This window comes from Lepus europaeus, chromosome 12, assembly GCF_033115175.1.
Source record: "Lepus europaeus isolate LE1 chromosome 12, mLepTim1.pri, whole genome shotgun sequence".
Lineage (NCBI taxonomy): Eukaryota > Metazoa > Chordata > Mammalia > Lagomorpha > Leporidae > Lepus > Lepus europaeus.
The window spans coordinates 76,170,005-76,192,548 of NC_084838.1; positions in this window are offsets into that span (position 1 = coordinate 76,170,005).

Here is a 22,544-nt window from a genome sequence, read left to right on the forward strand (position 1 = left end):
CATCCATTATTTGGTTCACTCCCCAAATGGTCCCAACAGCCGTAGCTGCGCTGATCTGAAGCCAGGAGCCAGGAGCTTCTTTCAGGTTTCCCACGTGGGTGCAGGGGCCCAAAGACTTGAACTATCTTCTGCTTCTTTCCCAGGAGCATTAGCAGGGAGCTGGATCAGAAGTGGAGCAGCCAGTTCATGAACCAGCCCCATATGGCATGCCACAGCGCTAGCTCCCACTCTGCCTCTCATCCAGCTTCTGATAATGCACTTGGGAAGGCAGCAGATAATGTTGCTTCAAGTACTTGGTGTCCAGCCACCTGTGTTGGAGAACCAGATGGAGTCCCTGGCTCCTGGCTTTGGCCTGGCCCATTTGGCCATGATGGACATTTGGGGAGGAAACCAATAGATGGAAGCTCATTCACACGCGCTCCCCCCGCCCCGTCTTCCCCTCCCCCTTCCTCTCCCCTCCTCACTGTCCCTCCCCCCCCCCACTCTCCCTCTTCCTCTCTCTTTCCCTCTCCCTCTCTCTGTAACTCTGCCTTCCAAATAAAACTTTTTAAAAAGGGCAACTCAGAACTGCAGCCCCCATTTGTGGTTCTGACTGCTACAGCGTGGCTTGTTCTGGGTTGTCTAGAAGAGCTGGAACTGTTTGTCCTGTGTGCACATATGGATGTACACAGGCTCATGTGGTACAGAGACAACTGCTTTTGCTTCTGAGCCAAATATAGGAACAGGGCTCCTTTTATCGGTAACACTACAGCAACTGATTGTGTACCGAGCCTTAAATTGAAATATTTCTGTAGGCAGTTTTCACAAACTCTCTGGCACCTCTGTTTACCCATCCATTAAATGGTAGGGTAGAGTCTAAATACTTCCAACATTCAGTGGTCCTGTGAGGCAGCCCAACAGGCTAGCCTTAATTCCCACTGGGAAGGTAAGAGGATAACAATAAAGAACATTTTTTACATTATCGTAGGTATACTGCTACCAGTATTGCTTTGTTGGAATTTCAGTTCAATTCATGTTAAAATGACAGCCATCCTTTCAGATGCCCTGACTGTGTCAGTTCTGCGCCCCTACTCTGCCCTGTGTCCACTGTCCCCATAACCAGCCTTCAGCAGAGTTCTGGAACATTTAGACCCACCCAGGGTTATGCTCATGTTCGGTTTTTTTCTTCCTAAAGGAAGATTTATTAGTGTGAATGTGCAGCTAAGGCTTTTGCAGCAGGTGAACCAAAAAGGCATTCCATTATAGGAAAAAAAAAAAAAAAAAAGAACTTGTTCACAATAGAACAGTACAAATAAAAGCTAAGTGGGTGTTTAAACATTTCCTTTCTTCAGGGAGAGGATTATTTTTTAAGTGGTGGAAATTTTTAAGTGCGGAAGGTCAGTGCCAGTGAGACAATAAATAAAGTCATGTGTGTGTGTTTATGTCTTGTTTCTAATGAAAGTTTCATTGCAATTCACTTTTTTTAAAAGGATATTTATTTATTTGAAGGAGAGAGATATTCCATCCGCTGATTGACTCCCTAGATGCCCACAACAGCCAGGTCTGGGCAGGCCAAAGCCAGGAACTAGAAACTCCATCCGGGTCTCCCATGTGGGTGCAGGGACCCAGGTACTTGGGCCATCTCCCACTGCCTTCCCAGGCACAATAGCAGGGAGCTGGATCAAAAGTGGAGCAGCCGGGACTGGAACTGGCTCTCTGATGGGGATGCTGACATTACAGTGATGGCTTAACCTGCTGCTCCCCGCCAGCCCCGTGATTCTCCGAATTCAGGGAAATGGTGCACTTGCCAATCTGGACACAACGTGAACTTGAGAGCTGTGCAGTGAGGCTGCTGAGACATGAAATGGAAGTTAAGGATCTGTGCTTTCGGGGGCTGCCAGTGGGCCTGCTCTTCAGGCCTCTTTGCTTTTACTGTGCACAGAGTTCCATCTGGTTGAATTGTCTTGTTTCCAAGGCAGTGGGAGATCCCCATTCAAGGAAGAAGAAGGATTTCACACCCATGAATAGCAGCTGGGGAAGAAGCAAAGCCATTTTCCGGACAAGCAAACTGGAAGCCACAAAGTGGGCTGGTGGCCCCCGCACTCAGACCGCGAGGACGTCACTTGGTACGGTACGTTGTCCAGGTTCCCCCCAGGGTGTTTTCAGGACAAGGATGCAGAGTGTTCAGGGTAACGTGCTAAAGGAGGTGATGAAATGCATCCTGAAGGTTTAGAACAGTGTTCTCCGTTATGTGTAGCTTCTTGGGTGGATGGCGCCTCGGTCACGTAGAAGTGAAAGCCCGCCCCAGGATGTGCCTGTCTCTGAAGTAGGGAAGTGCTGGGCTGTGCACAGGGGCTTCAGAAAGTTCACTAAGAACGTGAAATCAAAAGGTGATGTGGAGAAGAACCTAAGTTGTGTTTTATTTTAGTCTTTTTTTTTTTTTTTTAAGATTTATTTATTTGAAAGAGTTACAGAGAGGCAGAGGCAGAGAGAGAGATCTTCTATCTGCTGGTTCAATCCCCAAATGACCACTATGGCTGGAGCTGAGCCAATCAGGAGCCAGGAGATTCCTCCAGGTCTCTCACATGGGTGCAGGGGCCCAAGGACTTGGGCCATCTTCTACTGCTTTCCCAGGCCATAGCAGAGAGCTGGAATTGGAAGTGGAGCAGCCGGGACTCAAACCAGTGCCCATATGGGATGCCAGCACTGCAGGCAGCAGCCTTACCCACTCACTACACCACAGCACGAGCCCCTATTTTAGTCTTTACTATTTATCTAAGAGACAGAACATCAGAAAGGGAGAGAACTCAACTCTACTGGTTCACTCCTCAAATGCCCACAAGGGCTAGACCTGGGCTTGGGCCAAAGCTGGGGGCCGGGAACTCAATCCAGCACTGAATCCAGGTCTCCCATGTGGGAGGCAGAAACCCGGTCACCCAGCCCATCACTGCTGCCTCCCGAGGTCTGCATTAGCAGGAAGCGGGAGCCAGGACTCAAACCCAGCTATCTGGAGGTGGGCTGTGGGCATCCTAATCCATAGGCTAAGTGGATTAAGTCCAGGAGTTGAGCTTTTTTAATCAAGAGTTTTACAGTTGAATCCGGACTGCCTCAGGCTTGTGTGTTGACCCTGGCCTCAGTGTTCTGTCCTGGACGCTGGAGAAAGCTGACATGTGGAGCCCGAGCCCACGTGGAGATCCTAGTCCTGACAGCAGTGGCCTGCAGTGCATTGCAGCTGCTGTTCTCACATGCACAGCCTGACCTCATATTCAAGCTGAGGGCTTCTCCCCAGAATAGCACTTCAAGTAGCACATCCTCTACTCAACCCCCAGCCGCTTTGCAATGCCCGTTTTGCTTACCTCTCATTCCATCGAATGCCCTGTGCTTGAGTGCAACTGTCTTCTGTATCCCTTCTCAAAGTACTTTGGCCAACCTTCAGTTCCATGGTCTCTGCCTTCCACAGCTCTTCCTGCTGCGAATTCCGGTAGAGCCCGGTGCGCCTCTACAGACAAACCCACGTTCATACGGCGGAAGCTTGTGCAGGCTGACCATGCACAGCTGCCATGCAGAACTAGCTCTTCTGCACTTCCAGGGTGCGTATGCAGATGAACGTGATTTTAGTTCCTGTCCAGCTGAATTCTTGGCAAGGATTTATCTTTTGCAAACTCAAGCAGCTACATGCCAGAAAGGGAGAAAGGGGAAAGTGAGACAAACTTATTAAGTTTCGTATGAATTTAAATCCCTGTTCAAAGTTAGACTTCGCGGCTGTCTGTGTATGGAGTTGGTTTGACTTAAGCCCAAGTTCCCAATGAACAGCCCTTTTGGAATGGGAAGAACTGGGCTCCCATCCCTGCATCTACTGCACAGACAGAATCTAAGCTTCTATGTTCTGTCTTCTCCGGTTGTATGATTTAAAAAGAAAATTGCACCAAAACAGGTTGATTGAACTGTTTATTTAACTGAAGATTTATTTGGACCATTGGGAAAAACACCCGCATGCAGCAGGAAAATTGGCTCCCAAAGACTTTCTTCTACCATGAAAAAGAAAGTCGGGCCTCAGACCCCCCTCCAGGTAAAAAGGTAGGGCGAGACAGGCCTCTGCCACCCACGTGTGTTTCTGTGATGTGTGTGAGGTGGAAATGTGCCCTCGGAAAATTCACACCTGTTTGGTGCAGCCGTGAAGATACCACTTGGGACACCTGCGGCCCATGTTGGAGTGCCTGGGTTCAAGTCCCAGCTCTGCTTCCATTCCCACTAAGCACACTCTGGGGTACAGCCGGCGATGGCCCAAGTACTTGCATCCCTGACTCCCACATGGGAGACCTGCATGGGATTCCTGGCTGCTGGTTCAGCCCTGGCTGTTGCAGGCATTTGGGGAGTGCATCAGTGGATGGGAGCTTGCTCGCTCGCTCTCTCTGCCTTCAGATATCTAATTTTTTAAAAATAATAATAATAGAGCGATATTCTAAGTAAAATGCATAATTACTGCAAATAAACTCTGAGAAATCTGAGATTACTTTTTACAGAGGCAAACCATCCCAATTGTCTGTAAAAACTTAATGAGACCAGTAGTTTAGTAGAGGGTCCTTAAATTTGAAAAGGGGGACTGGCCCATCAGCTGTCCTGAGATGTAGAGAATTCAACTCAGGGAATGTTTGAGCTCCTATTGTGTACCAAGAACTGCAGTAAGCCCTGGGAACCCAGGGTGAAAACATATGGGAACTTACACTGGAGCTTCCAGTGTGAGGGTAGCAATACCCCTATGTCATGGAACTGAGACCTTTGCCTTCCACATCCCCGGTGGCAGGAGCCGACTAAATACTAGGACTTTACTTTTCACTCTGTTCTTTGTTTTCTAAAATTTATTTATGAGGCCATTGCTGTGGAGTAGCTGGTAAGACCACCTCCTGCGTTGCCAGCATTCCAGATGAGCACCGGTTTGAATCCCAGCTGTTCCATTTCTGATCCAGCTCCCTGCTAATGCAACTGGGGAAGTAGCAGAAGATGGCCCAAGTGCTTGAACCCTTGAACCCACGTGGGAGACCTGGGAGAGGCTTTTGGCTCCTGGCTTTGGATGGGCCCAGCTCCAGCCATTGCGGCCATTTGGGGAATGGACTAGTGGATGGAACATCTCTCTCTCTCTCTCTCTCTCTCTCTTCCACCTGCTTCACTCTCCAAATGGCCACAATGGCCACAGTTGGGCTGAAGCCAGGAGCTTCATCTGGGTGTCTCACATGGTTGCAGGAGTCCAAGCACCTGGGCCATCTTCCACTGCTTTCCCAACTGCATTAGCAGGGAATTGGAGCAAAAGCAGAGCAGCCAGGACTCCAACTGGCACCTACAAGGGACGCAGGTGTCACAGTAAGCAGCTTAACCCCTTACACCAAAATGCTGGGCCCTCCATGTACCTTCCGACTCAGAAGAAAAAACCCAGCTCTGGTCTGGCTGCTCTGCCAGCCCTTAGAGCTTTCCACCAAGGTTTTAGAAAGTTTTGTCCCAACCACTCCATATCCAAGCTAAAAAGTACAAGCAGTACAACATGGTGGGCAATTAGGCTCCAGAGGATTATTGAACCGTGCAACGCTCTGGACAAACCCCCAGGGCAGGGGGAAGTCTGTCTTTCACCCACCCTGCAGGGGCTTCCTTCTGTGACTTGCCAGCTCAGAACTTCCGCCAGAGAGAAATCAGAGCCCTGGAGGTGCTGGGAGGAGTGCTTTGGCAAACCAAGGAGCACAGCGAGAGGGCCTGTCCTTTTAGGAGCAGAGGCCAGACTTTTGCTTTCTTACTGCTGAGAGGGAGGATTGACGAGGGCAGTTATCTGGAGCCCCGGCCCTGCAGCTGAAGGAAGTGGATGGGGCTGGAGGGAGCAGGAAGGTGGAATCAGGCACTATTAATCTCCCTGAGCCAACCTCTCCCCTCACTCCGCCCCAGAAAACAACACTGGCACGGAGGGAGGCTGTGTGGCCTGTGCTTCCCTTGTGCAGTGCCAGGGGTGAGTCAGGGACAGGAGAAGGAGAGGCAGCTTGAAAAGGAGGCGGGGAATCTCCAGGGGCTTTGGGGTGCGAGGTTAACATATTGGGAAGGCTGGAGACTTGCAGTGGATAGCAGGCAGGGCTGCCTTTGGCTGTGATCCTATAAGTACGCTCGTCTCTGGGCTCTGATACAAGCCTTTAGAAGACCGGCCATGAAAAATAAACAGTATTAATAATGTTAATAATCACAGGAGTCAGTGGTGTTGACATTTTTCTGGAATCCTCTCCCAAATTACCTAATGCCCAGAGAGGGAAAATAACAGTGCTTTGGTAGACATAAATTATAGGATTAATGCAAGTAGCTATTGAGATGTTGAGCCAGGGCTTGTACATTGGTTTTGTTTTGGTCTTCCTAATTAGATGTTTGTAGGCCTCTGAGTGTGTGTGTGTGTGTGTGTGTGTGAGAGAGAGAGAGAGAGAGAGAATTTCATGGCTATTTTGTCCCTGACTCTTCCTGATTTAAATAAAGGAAGGAACTTAAAATAGTAGGAAGTAACCCACTTTTTGGTGGGTCTTTTGCTAAAGAAGTGCTTAGTAAGTTTAACAGAGACAAGGAAAGTGTTGACTCTTTCCACCTTTGCTTAATCAGCCGTTTACGCAGCCAGCTTTTGTTAATTGCTGATTCGGATCCAAGTCACACGCTGGGATACAAAGGCGAAGCTACGCACTCACTTTCTCAAAGAAGTCACAGCCTGGTGGAAGGACCAGAAGAGTAGTGAGTAAAAGGCATTGTGGGAGGAGCTATGACTACTGTGTGTATTATAGGCAGACAGAAGACTGCCTTTTAAATTATCAGAGGTAGTACACTGCAAGACTTTCTGGCATCTTGGCTTTGCTTTTTGTAGTTTTTAAGATTTATTTATTTGAAAGGCAGCGTGTCAGAGAGATGAGAGAGGGAGAGGATCTTCCATCTGCTGGTTCACTCCCTAAATGACTGCAACAGCGAGGACAGCGCCAGGCTGAAACCAGGAGCCAGGAACCTCTGTCACAACAACATCTGTCACATGGGTGGCAAGGACCCAAGTGCTCGAATCACCATCTGCTGCTCCCCAGGCATGTAAGCAGGAAACTGGATCAGAAACCGAGCAGCCTGGCCCCCAAGCAACACTGATATGTAATGCAGGTATCCCAAGCAGTCGCTTAACCTGCCCTGGGTTTGTTTTAAGATTATTGTATGTGAGCCGGCGCCGTGGCTTAACAGGCTAATCCTCCGCCTTGCGGCGCCGGCACACCGGGTTCTAGTCCCGGTCGGGGTGCCGGATTCTGTCCCAGTTGCCCCTCTTCCAGGCCAGCTCTCTGCTGTGGCCCGGGAGTGCAGTGGAGGATGGCCCAAGTTCTTGGGCCCTGCACCCCATGGGAGACCAGGAGAAGCACCTGGCTCCTGGCTTCGGATCAGCACGTTGCGCCGGCCGTAGTGCGCCTACTGCGGCGGCCATTGGAGGGTGAACCAACGGCAAAAAGGAAGACCTTTCTCTCTGTCTCCCTCTACTGTCCACTCTGCCTGTCAAAAAAATAAAAAAATAATAATAATAAAAGATTATTGTATGTGGGCTGGCACTTTGGCATAGTAGGCTAAGCCTCCGCCTGCAATGCCAGTATCCACTATGGACGCCGGTTCATGTCCCGGCTGCTCCTCTTCCAATCCAGCTCTCTGCCGTGGCCTGGGAAGCAGTAGAAGATGGCCCAAGTGCTTGGACCCTCCACCCACTTGGGAGACTTGGAGGAAGCTCCTGGCTCCTGGCTTCAGATCGGCCCAGCTCTGGCTGTTGTGGCCATCTGGGGAGTGAACCAGCAGATAAGTGGAAGACCTCTCTACCTCTCTATAACTCTACCTCTCAAATAAATAAAATCTTAAAGAGATTCATGCATGTGTGTGTGCATTTGAAAGGCAGGAAGAGAGAGAAAGCAAGCAATTTTCCACCTTCTGATTCATTCTGCAAATACCCACAACAGCCAGGGCTAGACCAGGCTGAAGCCAGTAGCCAGGAACGCCACCAAGGTTTCCCACTGTTGTACCTGAGCGAGTATGAACAAAGGAGCTCCACACATTGATAAAATTTGATGGTCCTTTATTTGCCGGCGGTGGAGAGTGGGCTCATGCCCTAAAGAACTCTTGACCCTGAAGCCTAAAGCAACAGGGTTTATAAAGGCAAAAACCACAAAATCGGGAGGGGAAGTCATGGCTGCTAGGAACAGGGGGGAATACATGGTTACCGGGGTCAAGCCGACCTAAAACCTATGCGAAACTAGTATCAATTATAATCTTGACAATACCAGTTACAATCTTATAATCCTGACATTAATCCAGGTATTGGTTTTAATTATATGTAGGACATAGACAAATTTCATTTTTATCATTAACCCAGGTGCAACCTTTTTACTTTCAAACTTGAACCATCATGCTAGGGGGTTCCTATGCTCTGCCAAGTGTGATGTAGTGGACTGCTATTGTTCTACTGTTTTAGATCATAGTTTCAGACCAGAGTCTCACAGTGGGGGGGGGGTGCTTTCCCAGAGTGGAGTCTCAAGTGCTCCAAAATGGAGTCCCTACTGTCAAGGTGCTACTTCACCACATAAGCGGTAAGGACCCAATCTGTACCATCAGCTGACACTCCCAGGATGTGTACCAGCAGGATGCTGGAATGGGAGGCGGAGTTGAGACCTGACCACTCTGATACGGGATGAAAGTGTCCCAAGCAGTCACAACGGCTGCTCCAAATGCCCGCCTCAAGAAAACTGCTTTAAGAAGTTTATTTCTGGGGCCAGCACTGGGGTGCAGCAGGTTAAAGCCCTGGCCTACAGAACCAACATGCCATATGGGTGCCGGTTCGAGTCCCAGCTGCTCCACTTCTGATCCAGCTCTCTGCTATGGGCTAGGATAGCAGTAGAAGATGGCCCAAGTCCTTGGGCCCCTGCACCCGCATGGGAGACCTGGAAGAAGCTCCTGGCTCCTGGCTTCGGATCGGCTCAGCTCCAGCCGTTTTGGCCATTTGGGGAGTGAACCAGCAGATGGAAGACCTCTCTCTCTTTCTGGCTCTACATCTCTCTGTAACTCTGTCTTTCAAATAAATAAAATTAATCTTTAAAATCCAGAAGTCAGCCAAGTTTCAGGCTTGAGAAACTGCAGCTTGCACATTGAGCCTCTGTTGTATCTCCATTTAATCTTCTCTGGCTCCTGGTCGGACTCACGAGGAAAGACTGGTGGCACTGGTGAGATGAACTGGACAACGGGGTTTCCGGTGGGTCCATGCTGCTTTCTCTCTCTGTGAAGACTCAAAGCCAAGCCCCAGTCAGATTCAGGCTTGCCTGGATTCAGGACTCGCTCACCAGAGTTCTCTTGGGTGGTGAGTGTTTGGCACACACAGCAGTTAAGACGCCACGTGGGATGCCAACATCCCATAGAGAATTGCTCGGTTCAAGTCCTGGCTCTACTTTGAATCCACATGCTGTTCATACGTACCCTGGAAGGCAGTAGAGGAAGGCTAATGTCATTGGGTCCCTGCCACCCACATAGGAGGCCCAGACTGAGTTCCTAGCTCCTGACTTCACCCTGACCAAGCCCACCATCGTGGGCATTTGGGGAATAAACCAGCAATGGAAAAATCTCTCCCCCACATACACCTCGCAAGTAAAATGAAAATGAAGGGGGCTGGCATTGTGGCAGTAGGTAAAGCCACAGCCTGTGATGCCGGCATCCCATATGGGTGCTGATTTGTGTCCCAGTTGCTCCACTTTCAATCCAACTCCTTGCTAATGGTCTGGGAAAAGCAGCAGAAGATGGCCCAAGTGTCTGGGCCCCTGCCACTCACGTGGGAGACCTGGATGAAGCTCCTGGCTCCTGGCTTCAGCCTGGCCCAGCCTTGGCTGTTGCAGCCATTTGGGGAGTGAACCTGTGAGTGGGAAGATCTTTGTCTCTGTCTCTCCCTCTCTCTCTATAACTCTTTCAAAATAAATAAATCTTTAAAAAAAAAAAAAAACACACACACACACACAGCAGCAGCCGCCATCGGATGGCAAACTGCATAGGAAATCTTGGTGGTCCTGCCTCCTCGACCTGAGCTCTGAGTCCCAGAGCACAGAGTTCAGAGGGGTGGGGTCGGGAGTCCCCAGGAAGGGTCTCTTCTGGGAGGCTGCACTGCAAAGAAAACCTGCTGAACCCTGGGGCCTTTTTCATTCTGGAAAAGCTCAGGGAGGGGCACAGGAAGGAAGGAGGAAAATTTTAAAAAATAAGAAACCCTCTTTGTCCTGTGATGACACACAGGGAACACCTGCCCTGCCTACTCACTTGGACGTCTACCAGGCCAAAGGTGAGCCAAACAGGTGAACACAAACACAGCCATCTCCTCTCTCTGCTGAAGGGCAGGTGCTCTGCAGTCACACCTGGCGCCATCGCATGCTGGGCCCTGCCTGGAGCACCCACACCTACAACTGGGAAGCAATCGTCTTGATAGAGTGTCTAGATGTCGGTCATACATGTGCCCTGGAGGCACACGCCACACCGATAATCCTGTTTCCAGAACCTTCTGTGCACGCTGCCATGCTTCTCCTCTCCACGTTGAGAGTCTGGTGAGGAGGAGAGGCAGGGGCATAGAAGACTTTGACCCAAAACCCTAAACAGTGCTGTAGCTGAGGCTTGAAATACAAGACCACGTGAGCTCAGTTGCCTTGATTTCGGGAAGGATTACAAGAGAAGGGAATTGGGCTTTGAAGGATGAGTACAGGTGTGGTGGGGAAGGGGCAGGTGAAGGGAGTCTCCACGCAGGGGCCAGCTGGAGGTGGACGCGGGGATGTTGTGGACACGGAGAGGTAAGCCAAGGAACCAGGGGTTACGTGCATCTGTTTCAAGTGAGTAGACGCTGGAGTGGGGTGCCTGGGGTGGGAACGGAGTGGGAAGCGCAGGGGAGGTTGTGGAGGCCCTGTGTAGGCAGAGGGGAAGCTGAATTCTGTTCGTGCAGTGTTTTGGGGGCAGAGGGAGAAACGCTGATGCATTGCTTGGCCTTAGTAATCACTGCATGGGAACTTACTAGCTCGCCCCCTCACGCCCACTCACAGCTGGCGTGAGGTAGCGGTGGCAGCTAGGAGCTTGGGCTACTGGGTGTGGACACTGTACTCAGTGGAGATGGGGAGGAGGGGCCAGGAAGGGTGCTGCTGGGAAGTCAGAGACCAGGAGAAGTACATCAAGAATAACTGGGAAGACATGCTGGGGAAGAAGAGGAAACAGAAGGAAAGCCAGAAATCAGGATTTCAGAAGAGGAGATTTGAATCAGTGGTTAAGACACCAGTTGGGGGCCGGCGCCGTGGCTCACTTGGTTAATCCTCCGCCTGTGGCGCCGGCATCCCATTTGGGCACTGAGTTCTAGTCCCGGTTGCTCCTCTTCCAGTCCAGCTCTCTGCTGTGGCCCAGGAAGGCAGTGGAGGATGGCCCAAGTGCTTGGGCCCCTGCACCTGCGTGGGAGACCAGGAGGAAGCACCTGGCTCCTGGCTTCGAATTGGTGCAGTGCCGGCCGTAGTAGCCATTTGGGGGGTGAACCAATGGAAGGAAGACCTTTCTCTCTCTCTCTCTCTCTCTCTCTCTTTGTAACTCTACCTGTCAAAAAAAAAAAAAAAAAAGACACCAGTTGGGGGGCCAGCATTGTGGTTCAATGGGTGAGGCCACCGCCTACGACACCACCATCCCAAACTGGGTGCCAATGTGTGTGCCTGCTACTCTGCTTCCAATCCAGTTCCCTGCTAATGGCCTTGGAAAAGTGCTTGGGCCCCTGCCACCCACGTGGGAGACCCTGATGAAATTCCTGGCTCCTGGCTTTGGCCTGGCCCAGCCTTGGCTGTTGTGACCATCTGGGGAGTAAACAAGTGGATGGAGGGCGCTCTCTCTCTCTCTCTCTCTAACTTTGACTTTTGAATAAATAAATCTTTTTTTTAAAAAGGCCACTTGGGATATCCACTTCTATATTCAGAGTGTGTGGGATTGAGCCTCAGCTATGCTTCAAATTACAGCATTCCTATTAATATGCACCCTGGGAGGCAGCAGGTGCTTAGGTCTCTGACACCCCATGGGAGACCTAGATGGAATTCTGGGTTCCTGGCTTTGGCCCGGACCAGTCTCAGGCATTGCAATCATTTGGGGAGTAAACCAGTAGATGGAAGAGTTCTTTGTCTCTCTGACATTCAAGTAAATAAATTAAAAAAAAAAAATTTAAAAAAGAAAAATTAGAAGAAGAGTTAGATCTCACTGAAAAAACAAATGAAAACTGAGGGACAGGCATTTGGTGCAGTGGTCAAGATGTCTGCAACCATGTGGCTGTGTCTGGGGCCTCGTTCAGCTCTGTGCCAGCTACTCGACAGTGGACAACCTGGGATGCAGCAGGCGATGATCGTTCCAGTACTGGGGTGCCTGCCACCCACCAAGGAGCCTTGGATTGTGTTCCCATCTCCTGGTTTTGGGCTGACCCAGCTCTGGCTGTTGGGGGCGTTTGGAAAGTGAGCCAGTGGATGGGAGATACCTCTAATTCTGTCTCCGTCTACATTTCAAGGAAATAAAAATAATTTTTAGAAATATATCATTATTGTTGATGTTGTGGAGGGTGGAGACCCTTAAGACACAGCAGGATAGAGGCTCTCACCTCTGCCCAGAGATGCAAATCACCTTCCTGGCATATCCTGTTGGAACACAGAAAACTCATCCCGATGGAGGATATAGTGCAGTTCTAAGCATGCTCCCTAGGCTGTAGTGCCTATGGGAACAAACAGCATCTGGCTGTCCTGCCCCCTTCTCCTTTGTGGGCACATGCTAACAGTCATCCTAACTGCACAGGGACTGCCCCTCAGGTGCACCCCTCAGGTGATGGGCTGTGTTGCGGCAGTGGTTGGTTTCCACCTGAGCTGCTTGGTCTGCTGATGCTTTGCAGTGTGTTCAGGGAGTATAGCTGTGCTCAGCTTGTTCTCTGGCAGATTCTCTTTGCTTTGTTAACCATTTGCCTCCTGCAATAGCTGACCTGTAAGTGAAGTTTTGCAAAATTTAAAAAGTTGAGTGGTCTTTGTCAGCACCATTATATAAGGGGTATAGGTTTACCCATACTTCCTTCAACCACCTTATAACTTGTCAAGAAAGGTAGATTTGTCAACTGAAATCATCAAAATCTGGTTGGAAAATCAAAGTTTATCCAGCTGATCAAACATTGTTTAGACCTGGAAAGAGTTGTCAGTGGCCTGAGTTGGCTGTTTGCTTGACAAGCCTGAGTTTGCTTACAGTTTTTGTGTTTTCGTACAGGATGGAAGCATGCACTGAGTCAGGTGTAAATAATAAAGATTGATGCGTGAGTATCAATACCACTGACAGTTGAAGAACACCTGGTGATAATTAACAGCCTTAATTGTCGATTAAGAAACAACACACTCATTCCCACACTCATCCCCACACACCCAGATGAAGTTCCAGACTCCTTGCTTTGCCTGGCCCGGCTCTGGCTGTTGCAGGAATTTGGGAACTGAATCAGCAAATGGAAGAGCTCTCTTTGTCCCTGCCTCTGGCTTTGTAATGATTTCTAAAGACTGATCCTATGTATGTCTGAGGAGAGGCAACCAGTGGGGCTATTAGTCACCCTTCCTGCGAGAGTCAGGACGTAGAGCTCACTCCTTGAGGAACAGGGATGTCTCCTTGGTCACACTGAGAGTGGCTTGAGAGGTCTAGTTCCCCAGGAACCAGCTGCAGGGCCTCTTCGCGGCGTGGACAGCCCTCCGGTGTCATGGGGTGGCTGGGCCACCTCTCATCTCCAGGGAGTCTGAGGATGACACACAGGCAAAGCTCAGCAGAAGCGACACTTATTTACATGCGCAGTGAAAGTGCACACCTAGGACAGAGTGCAGGAATACTCCAGAGATAGCTGTACCCAACAGGGTCCCTGGAAGCACTGGGGGTGGTGTCTGGGACAGGACTTCATGAAATATTCAAACAGTTGGGGTTTAGGGGAGGCCAGGAAATGGGCAGTACTTGGGCCATCTTCCATTGCTTTTCCAGGTACATTAGTGGGGAGCTTGATTGCAAGTGGAACAGCTGGAACTTGAACCGACACTCCTATGGGATGTTGGCATCACAGGTGGCAGCTCAACCCACTGTACCACATTGTCAGCCCCCTATTAACCATTTTAAAATGTACCATTTAGTAGCTTTAAATACATTCCTGTTGCTGTACAACCATCACCCCATGCATCTTTAAATTTTTTTTTTAATACAGCTCTTTATCACAGGACTGTAGCATCCAAGAAGATAGCTTTGTGCTTTGCTTGGGAAGGCTGTTCCAGGTCCTAGAAATTCAGACTATTGCCATAGCCCAGGTGGGAGGAGCTACAATAAGATTAGTGCCCTATCCTTATGGCATAAGGAAGACAGACTTGGGATCAGCACTGTAGCATAATAGGCTAAGCCTCCACCTGTGGCGCCAGCATCCATATGGGTGTCAGTTTGTGTCCCAGCTGCTCCTCTTCTAAGCCGGCTCTCTGCTTATGGCCTGGGAAAGCAGCAGAAGATGGCCCAAGTGTCTGGGCCCCTGCACTCACATGGGAGACCCAGAAGAAACTCCTGGCTCCTGGTTTTGGATCAGCCCAGCTCCAGCCATTGTGGCCATTTGGGGAGTGAACCAGCAGCTGGAAGACCTTTTTCTCTATCTCTATCTCTCCCTCTCTCTCTCTCTGTAACTCTACTTTTTGAGTAAATAAATAAATCTTGGAGAGAGAGAGAGAGAGAGAGCAAGCAGACTTGGCAGGCCATGTTCTTTGCAGAAGTAATTCCTTTGTCAGAGAGGCCAGCCAAGATCCAGTGCAGTGCTGAGCCCAAGGATTGTGCTTTAAGTGTGGGAGGTGTTCATGTCTACCCTGGAATCCCACATCAGAGAGCATGAGGTGGTTGTGAAAGCAAACGTAGGAGGCTGGGAGCCCTTGAGAGCTTCCTTTGGGAGTTGCTGCACTTCCTTGGATCAGATGAGGAAAGTCACGAGTTTCCTCTGGAATGTCCTTTGGCCTTTCGGTGCAATGGGAGCAATCAGTCATCAGGTGATGGCAATTTTCTGAGTTCAGAGGGCAACAGGGAAATGCATGTCTTCTCTACTTAGTCCACAAAATTACCATTAGACCTTTGGCCATTTATCTATCCAGTAATTTTGTCATCCTTGGGTATTCTGCATTCTATATCTTTCTCCCATTCCTGTTCATTGGAGGATGCAAATCATGATTTGTGACTTAACTAGATATTTGAAAGATGAATGTCCTGTGGTAATACCATATAGAAATTACAAAACCAGAGCCAATGTTGTGGTGCAGTAGGTTAAGCGGCTACTTGTGATGCCAACTTCCGCTATCAAAGTGCTGCTTATAAAGTCCTGGCTGCTTTGCTTCCGATCCAGTTTGCTGCTAATATGCCTAGGGAGGTAGCTGATGATGCTCCCGAGTACTCGGGCCCCTGCCATCCATGTAGGATCCCTGGATGGAGTGACGGACTCTTGGCTTCAACCTGGCCTATCCCTAGCTGTTCTGGCCATTTTGGGAGTACACTAGTGGATGGAAGATCCAGCTCTCTCTGTCTCTGTCTCTCTCTTACTGTGTGTGTGTATGTGTGTGTGAGAAAGAGAGAGAGAGAGAGACTGATTCTGCCTTTCAAATAAATAAATAAATCTTTTAAAAAAAGATTATTTGAAAGGCAGAGTTACAGAGAGGCAAAAGCAGAAAGAGAGACAGAGGTCTTCCATGTACTGGTTCACTCCCCAAATAGCTGCAACAACCAGAGCTGTGCCAATCTGAAGCCAGGAGCCAGGAACTTCCTCCAGGTGTCCCATGGGGGTGCAGGGGCACAAGGATTTGGGCCATCTTCCAATGCTTTCCCAGGCCATAACAGAGAGCTGGATTGGAAGTGGAGCAGCTGGGACTTGAACCGGTGCCCATATGGGATGCCGGCACTGCAGGCAGTGCACTTACCCACTGTGCCACAGTGCCAGCCCTACAAATAAGTCTTTTTAAAAAGTTACAAAATGAAGCCCTATTGCATGGTTGCCTAAAGGAAATGAGTCAATACACAAAACATTGAGAACGTTGCCTTCCTTTTAGTTACTCTTCTAATTTGTTCTTCAGGAAACTGGCAGCAAATCCTGGATATATTCGCACTAGGTGGATGCTCGTTCTCTTGTTGATACGAAAACAAGGAGATGGAGTTGTTTTGCCTTTAAGGAGGGGCACCGTTGTAAATACAGGCAGTGTGGTAGAGATTCATGCTAGGATGCTGGGCTGTGTTTAGTGACTGCAACATTTTCTACAAGGATGAGGTAGCATGCAATTACGGTGAGGGTTAGACTCTCATTTATTATAAAGTCTGTTTGGGCAGGGAAAGCAGAAGCCCTCTATTATACGAAGGTGCTACTACAGCAGTTTGATCTGCTGAACAACTCACGGATAGGTGCTCACCTCCCTGAGGCTAAATTTACAGATCCATAGTGCTGTATCTGAAACCCTGGGACTATGTGCTGTGGAATCTGGAATTTTTTTTAAGAAATTTGGGGTGTATCCTGTAGTGACAATACATCCAGGGAAGACTGAGGTGAACCCTAAAATCAAACCCATGGGTACAGCCCAGTGGGATGGACAGTCCTTTATACTAAGTAGAATAAATAAAGACCGCACGGAAACCTATCAGTTCTCACTTACTGCCAGACTAGCTTGGGCACCAAGCTTCTCATTGCAGACACAAATCTGGAATTTGGCTAAGGGATTGTGGGCCTAGATGGCCTTCCTCTATGTAATCCTGAAAAGCCAGCAGTAGCATGAACCAGTCTCCCAAATAGCTGCAGTTCTGTGACTCTGGAGGCCGGCTGTGGCAGGAGGGAACTGCTGACATGACCCGGGCAGAGCGGAGGCCTGCCTGGTGCACGCTGCCCATGCCCGTGGGTAATATCTCCAACAACTGATGGACATGATGGCAGCGCTCATGACGTCCACCCGCGGTCCCCAGTCTTTGCTTCTGGATCTTGGCTTCTTGAGGAAAGAGGTCTCCAATGGGTGAATGTAGGGATACAAAAAATAGCGGTACTGGTTGAGCATGTCTAATCTCAAAATCCAGCCCCCTAATTGCTCCAAAATCTGTAACTCCTTGAATGCTGATATGATACCACAAGTGCAAGATTGCCAGCCACATGTGATAGGTCACAGTCAAAACTCAGATGCACTGAGAATACTCTATAAAATTACCTTCAGGCTCTGCGTATGAAGTACATATGAAACAAATGAATTTTATGCCTGAACTTGGCTTCCATCCCCAAGATATCTAATATGCAAATATTCCAAGATCTGAATATCTGGAAATTGAAAGACTCCTGGACCCAAACATTTAAGATAAAGGATTCAAAATCTGTCCTTGCGGGGCTGGCACTGTGGCACAGCAGGTCAAAGCCCTGGCCTAAAGCACCGGCATCCCACATGGGTGCTAGTTCTAGTCCCGGCTGCTCCTCTTCCGATCCAGCTCTCTGCTATGGCCTGGAATAGCAGCAGAAGATGGCCCAAGTGCTTAGGCCCCTGTACTCACATGGAGACCCAGAAGAAGCTCCTGGCTCCTGGCTTCGGATCAGTGTAGCTCCGGCCGTGGCCATCTGGGGAGTGAACCATCAGATGGAAGACCTCTCTCTCTCTGTCTATACCTCTCACTGTCACTCTGTCTTTCAAATAATTAAAAAATAAATCTTTAAAAAATATGTAAAAAAGATTTATTTAAAAAAATGTGTCCTTGCTTATTGAGTTCAGTGTTACGCAGGACACACAGTGGCTACATCTGTAACAGGAGGTCCTTACGTGGGGACAATGAGGACGTATCCATGGGACCTGAAGACACCCAACTAAGAACTACTGTGTCCTTGCTGGGCACTTTATCTGGCTCCCCAGAAAACAGAAACCTTAGAGGAAGAATCATGTCTGGCTGGGGATTTGCAGACAACAGAAAACCAGCATCTCCCAAGTGAGTTTGCAGGGATCTTGTTACCCAGCATCCTCAGGGGCTGTTGCCTTGGGAACCATAGGTAAGGACAATCACTCCTCCCTTCACTAACCCTTCAGGTCTCATTTCCATGCACTTCTTGCAGACACAGAGCTGAGCTGCCGGAATATGCTCAAGACATCGTCCTCCTGGAAGGCTAAAGCGGCACCTCTGGCTGTGCCTTTCTGATGGACGGAGGGGACGATGCTCTCTGAACAGGCCACAGGCTGAGCTACCTCTGGTGTCTGTCTCCTGGGATGCCAAGTGCAATGCAAAGCAACCCAAACGCTGTGGCTCCAAGGATGGCTTGGGAGTCAGGTGAGTGGCTTTTTGTGTTTTCCTCACTGTGTTGATGCATGAAGAAACAGAACACTCTTTTTAAAATGTTTATATTCATTTTACTTATTTGAGAAGCAGACACAAACATACATACACACACACACACAAAGAGAAAGAGAGAGACACACAGACATTTCTCCTATCCATTAGTTCACTTCTCAGATGACTGTAATAGCTGGCGCTGGGCCAGACCAAAGCTGGGAGCTGAACACCCGATCCAGATCGCCCACGTTAGTGGCAGGGGTGTAACTACTTGGGCTACCCTACTGCTTCCCAGGGTGTACATGAGCAGGAAGCTGGAACAGGGACCTGAACCTGGCACTCTGACATGGGATGTGGGCTTCCCACCCAGTGGCTTAAACACTGAGCCAAACACCCACCACTAGAGAAATTCTTGGTGGGAGTTTTTAGTCGTATCTAGTGAAGAAATTAATATTTTACTTCCAGCTTGTTTTCCATATAAGAAATCAAACATCCGCCTTGCGGCGCTGGCACACCGGGTTCTAGTCCCGGTCGGGGCACCGATCCTGTCCCGGTTGCCCCTCTTCCAGGCCAGCTCTCTGCTGTGGCCAGGGAGTGCAGTGGAGGATAGCCCAAGTGTTTGGGCTCTGCACCCCATGGGAGACCAGGATAAGCCCCTGGCTCCTGCCATCGGAACAGCGCGGTGCGCCGGCCGCAGCGCGCTACCGCGGCGGCCATTGGAGGGTGAACCAACGGCAAAAGGAAGACCTTTCTCTCTGTTTCTCTCTCTCACTGTCCACTCTGCCTGTCAAAAATAAAAAAAATAAAAAAAATAAAAAAATAAAAAAAAAAAGAAATCAAACATTAGAGAAGCTCCATTTTTCAATTCAGTACCTGTGATTTATTGAATACACACTGTGATCACCGTGCCAGATGAAAGTTTGATCTGCAGAGCATTTAGGGGCTAGAGTATGGGGCGGATAATGCGTACATGAGTGTGTCTAAAAATGGAAAGCTAGCGGGAGATCAGACTCGGACGTGTACCCTGGAGGCGAGCAAGAAGCAAATCGTAGCTATCCTGGAGAGCAGCAGGGTGGACCTGGGGCACTCAGTAAATTGTGTGGGTTTAGACATGGGCCTTGAAGGGTGGGCAAGAGTGTAACTGGAGTGGGTGATGGGGAGGAAGGCCCTTGTGGAAAACCAGCCCTAGGAGAGGGCCTGTCTGGAAGTGAAGCCCAGGTTGGCAGAAGTGGAGGTGGCAAGGTAACATGAGTGGGGAGATGTACTGAGGTCTTCTGGGCCGTGGGTGCCCAGGTGAGGGGCTTCCCCTGCTTCCGGGAGGATGGGAAGGGGTGCGACCTGCAGAGGCTTTGGGAGGAATTGAGGCAGGAGGGTGACAGGGCTCAAAACCAGCAGGAACAAACAATACAAGAGCAAAGCGAATGAGACGGGTAGTGCGGTGAGGGCCCCACGGGCAGTGAATGCTGAGCTGCGGGTGCTGTATCACATCGGGCATCTTTGCCAGCCAGGACTGCAAGGTTTCAAACTGGTTCCAACGTGAAGGGCTTTTTTTGGCTCATGAAAATCCCAGTTCAGAAAGAAGTCAGGCTGAAGCATTAGCTTTATCCGAGGTCCAGCTCCATTGCTGGACCATCATCTGCAGCCTCGGGCAGCTCCCAGCACGCTGGCAAAATGGGCAAAATGGTTAAGACTTCTGGCCTCACATCCCTGCAGCAGCTCACACAGTGGTTCATTCTCTTTCTCTCTCTCTCTCTCAATATTTATCTGCTATTTATTTAAAAAAGGAGAGACACAGAGAGAGAGACCGTCCATCTGCTGTTCACTCCTTAAACGGCTGCAGCAGCCAGTCCTTGGCAGACTGAAGCCAGGAAACAAGAGCTCCATCCTGGTCTCTCACCTGGGAGGCAGGAGCCTAGGTACTTGCTAGATTGGAAGCATAGCAGCCAGGACTCAAAACCTGCACTCTGATATGAGATGCCATTGCTATAAGTGGAGGCTTAACCCACTCCACCACAACACCGGGCCCACCCATTCGTTCTCTCTCTCTCTTTTTTTTTTAATTTTTATTTTGACAGGCAGAGTGGACAGTGAGAGGGAGAGACAGAGAGAAAGGTCTTCCTTTTGCCGTTGGTTCACCCTCCAATGGCCGCCGTGGTAGCGCGCTGCGGCCGGTGCACCGCGCTGATCCAATGGCAGGAGCCAGGTGCTTCTCCTGGTCTCCCATGGGGTGCAGGGCCCAAGCACTTGGGCCATCCTCCACTGCACTCCCTGGCCACAGAGGAGAGCTGGCCTGGAAGAGGGGCAACCGGGACAGGATCGGTGCCCCGACCAGGACTAGAACCCGGTGTGCTGGCGCCATAAGACGGAGGATTAGCCTAGTGAGCCGCGGCACCGGCCTCTCTCTCTTTTTAAAGACTTAGTCTCTGCTGTGGCCAGGGAGTGCAGTGGAGGATGGCCCAAGTGCTTGGGCCCTGCACCCCATGGGAGACCAGGAGAAGCACCTGGCTCCTGCCATTGGATCAGCGCGGTGCACCGGCTGCAGCGTGCTACCACGGCGGCCATTGGAGGGTGAACCAATGGCAAAAGGAAGACCTCTCTCTCTCTCTCTCTCACTGTCCACTCTGCCTGTAAAAAAAAAAAAAAAAAAAAAAAAAAAAAAAAAAAAAAAAAAAAAAAAAGATTTATTTATTTGAAAGAGTTACAGAGAGGGAGAGATGGAGGGAGAGACGGAGAGGTGGGGGGAGAGATGGAGAGAGAAAGAGAGCGAAAGAGAGAGAGAGAATATCTTCTATCTGCTGGTTCACTCTCCAAATGGCCACAGTAACCAGGGCAGTCAGGCCAAAGCAAGGAGCCATGAGATTCATTCAAGACTCCATATGGGTTCAGGGCCCCAAATACTTGGGCCTGCTTTCCAAGGCACATTAGCAGGGAGCTCAATGGGAAGTGGAGCAGCCAGGACTCAAATCTGCACTCATATGGGATGCTGGTGCTGCAGACGGTGGCTTAACCTGCTATGCCACAGCGCTGGCCCCGTAGTATTCTCCTGTATATACATGACACATTTTATTTATGCATTCGTCTGATAATGAATACTTTGATTAGTTCTATACTGTGACTATTGTGAACAGTGCTGCTATAAATAGGGTGGAGCAGGCCTCTCTTTGATACAATGATTCCATGTCTTTTGTGTATATACACATTATCGGTATTGTTGGATCATAAGGCAGCTCCATTTTGCGTTTATTAACAAATCTCCATGTTGTTTCGCACAGTGGCTGTACTAATTTACATTCCTACAAACACTGTGTAAGTGTCCCCCTTGGTCCACATCCTCACCAGCGTTTGTTACAATTTGTCTTTGGACAATATTCATTTTAGAAGGAGTGAGGTGCAATCTCATTTTAATATCTCATTTCCCAGGGCTGGCACCCTGGCACAGTAGGTTAATCCTCCGCCTGTGGTGCCAGCATCTCATATGGGCACCAGTTCTAGTCCCGGCTGCTCCTCTTCCAGTCCAGCTCTCTGCTGTGGCCTGGGAAAGCAGCAGAAGATGGCCCAAGTCCTAAGGCCCCTGCACCCACGTGGGAGACCAGGAAGAAGCTCCTGGTTCCTGGCTTCAGATCGGTGCAGCTCTAACTATTGCCACCATCTGGGGAGTGAACCAATGGATGGAAGACCTTTCTCTCTGTCTCTCCCTCTCACTGTAACTCTACCTCTTAAATAAATAAATAAAATCTCAGCCTTCCCCAAACCCGGGGGACAACCAGGGGGGCAATCAGGCGCGGTGTGGAGCCCAGTCAAAGCAGGGTCTCACTTTATTGTAAAAGGGAGGTGTATATATAGCTGAGGTACAGAGCGGGTGAGCGGATGTGGGCAAGGGGTGGGGTGATGTGATGCAAAAGGGTCTTAGCCACTCCTATTATACCACCTTAATGATCCTTAGGCTAAAGTGCCCTGGGGCTGGGGTGTTTGCCACCAGGGATTTGAAACTTAAAGGCAGGCTCAGGAAGTTCCTCTAGGCCTCTCTGGATTCAGCCTCCCCCACACTCTCTCTTTTTTTTTTCTTTGTTAGTCTTCTTAAAGGGTGGTCTATTTTCTCTCTAAAAATCAACTTTTCATTTCGTTTTCTTTTAGTTCCACTTTCATTTATTTCCACCCAGATTCTTCTTATTTCTCACCTCCTGTGGATTCTCGGTTTGTTCTTGTTT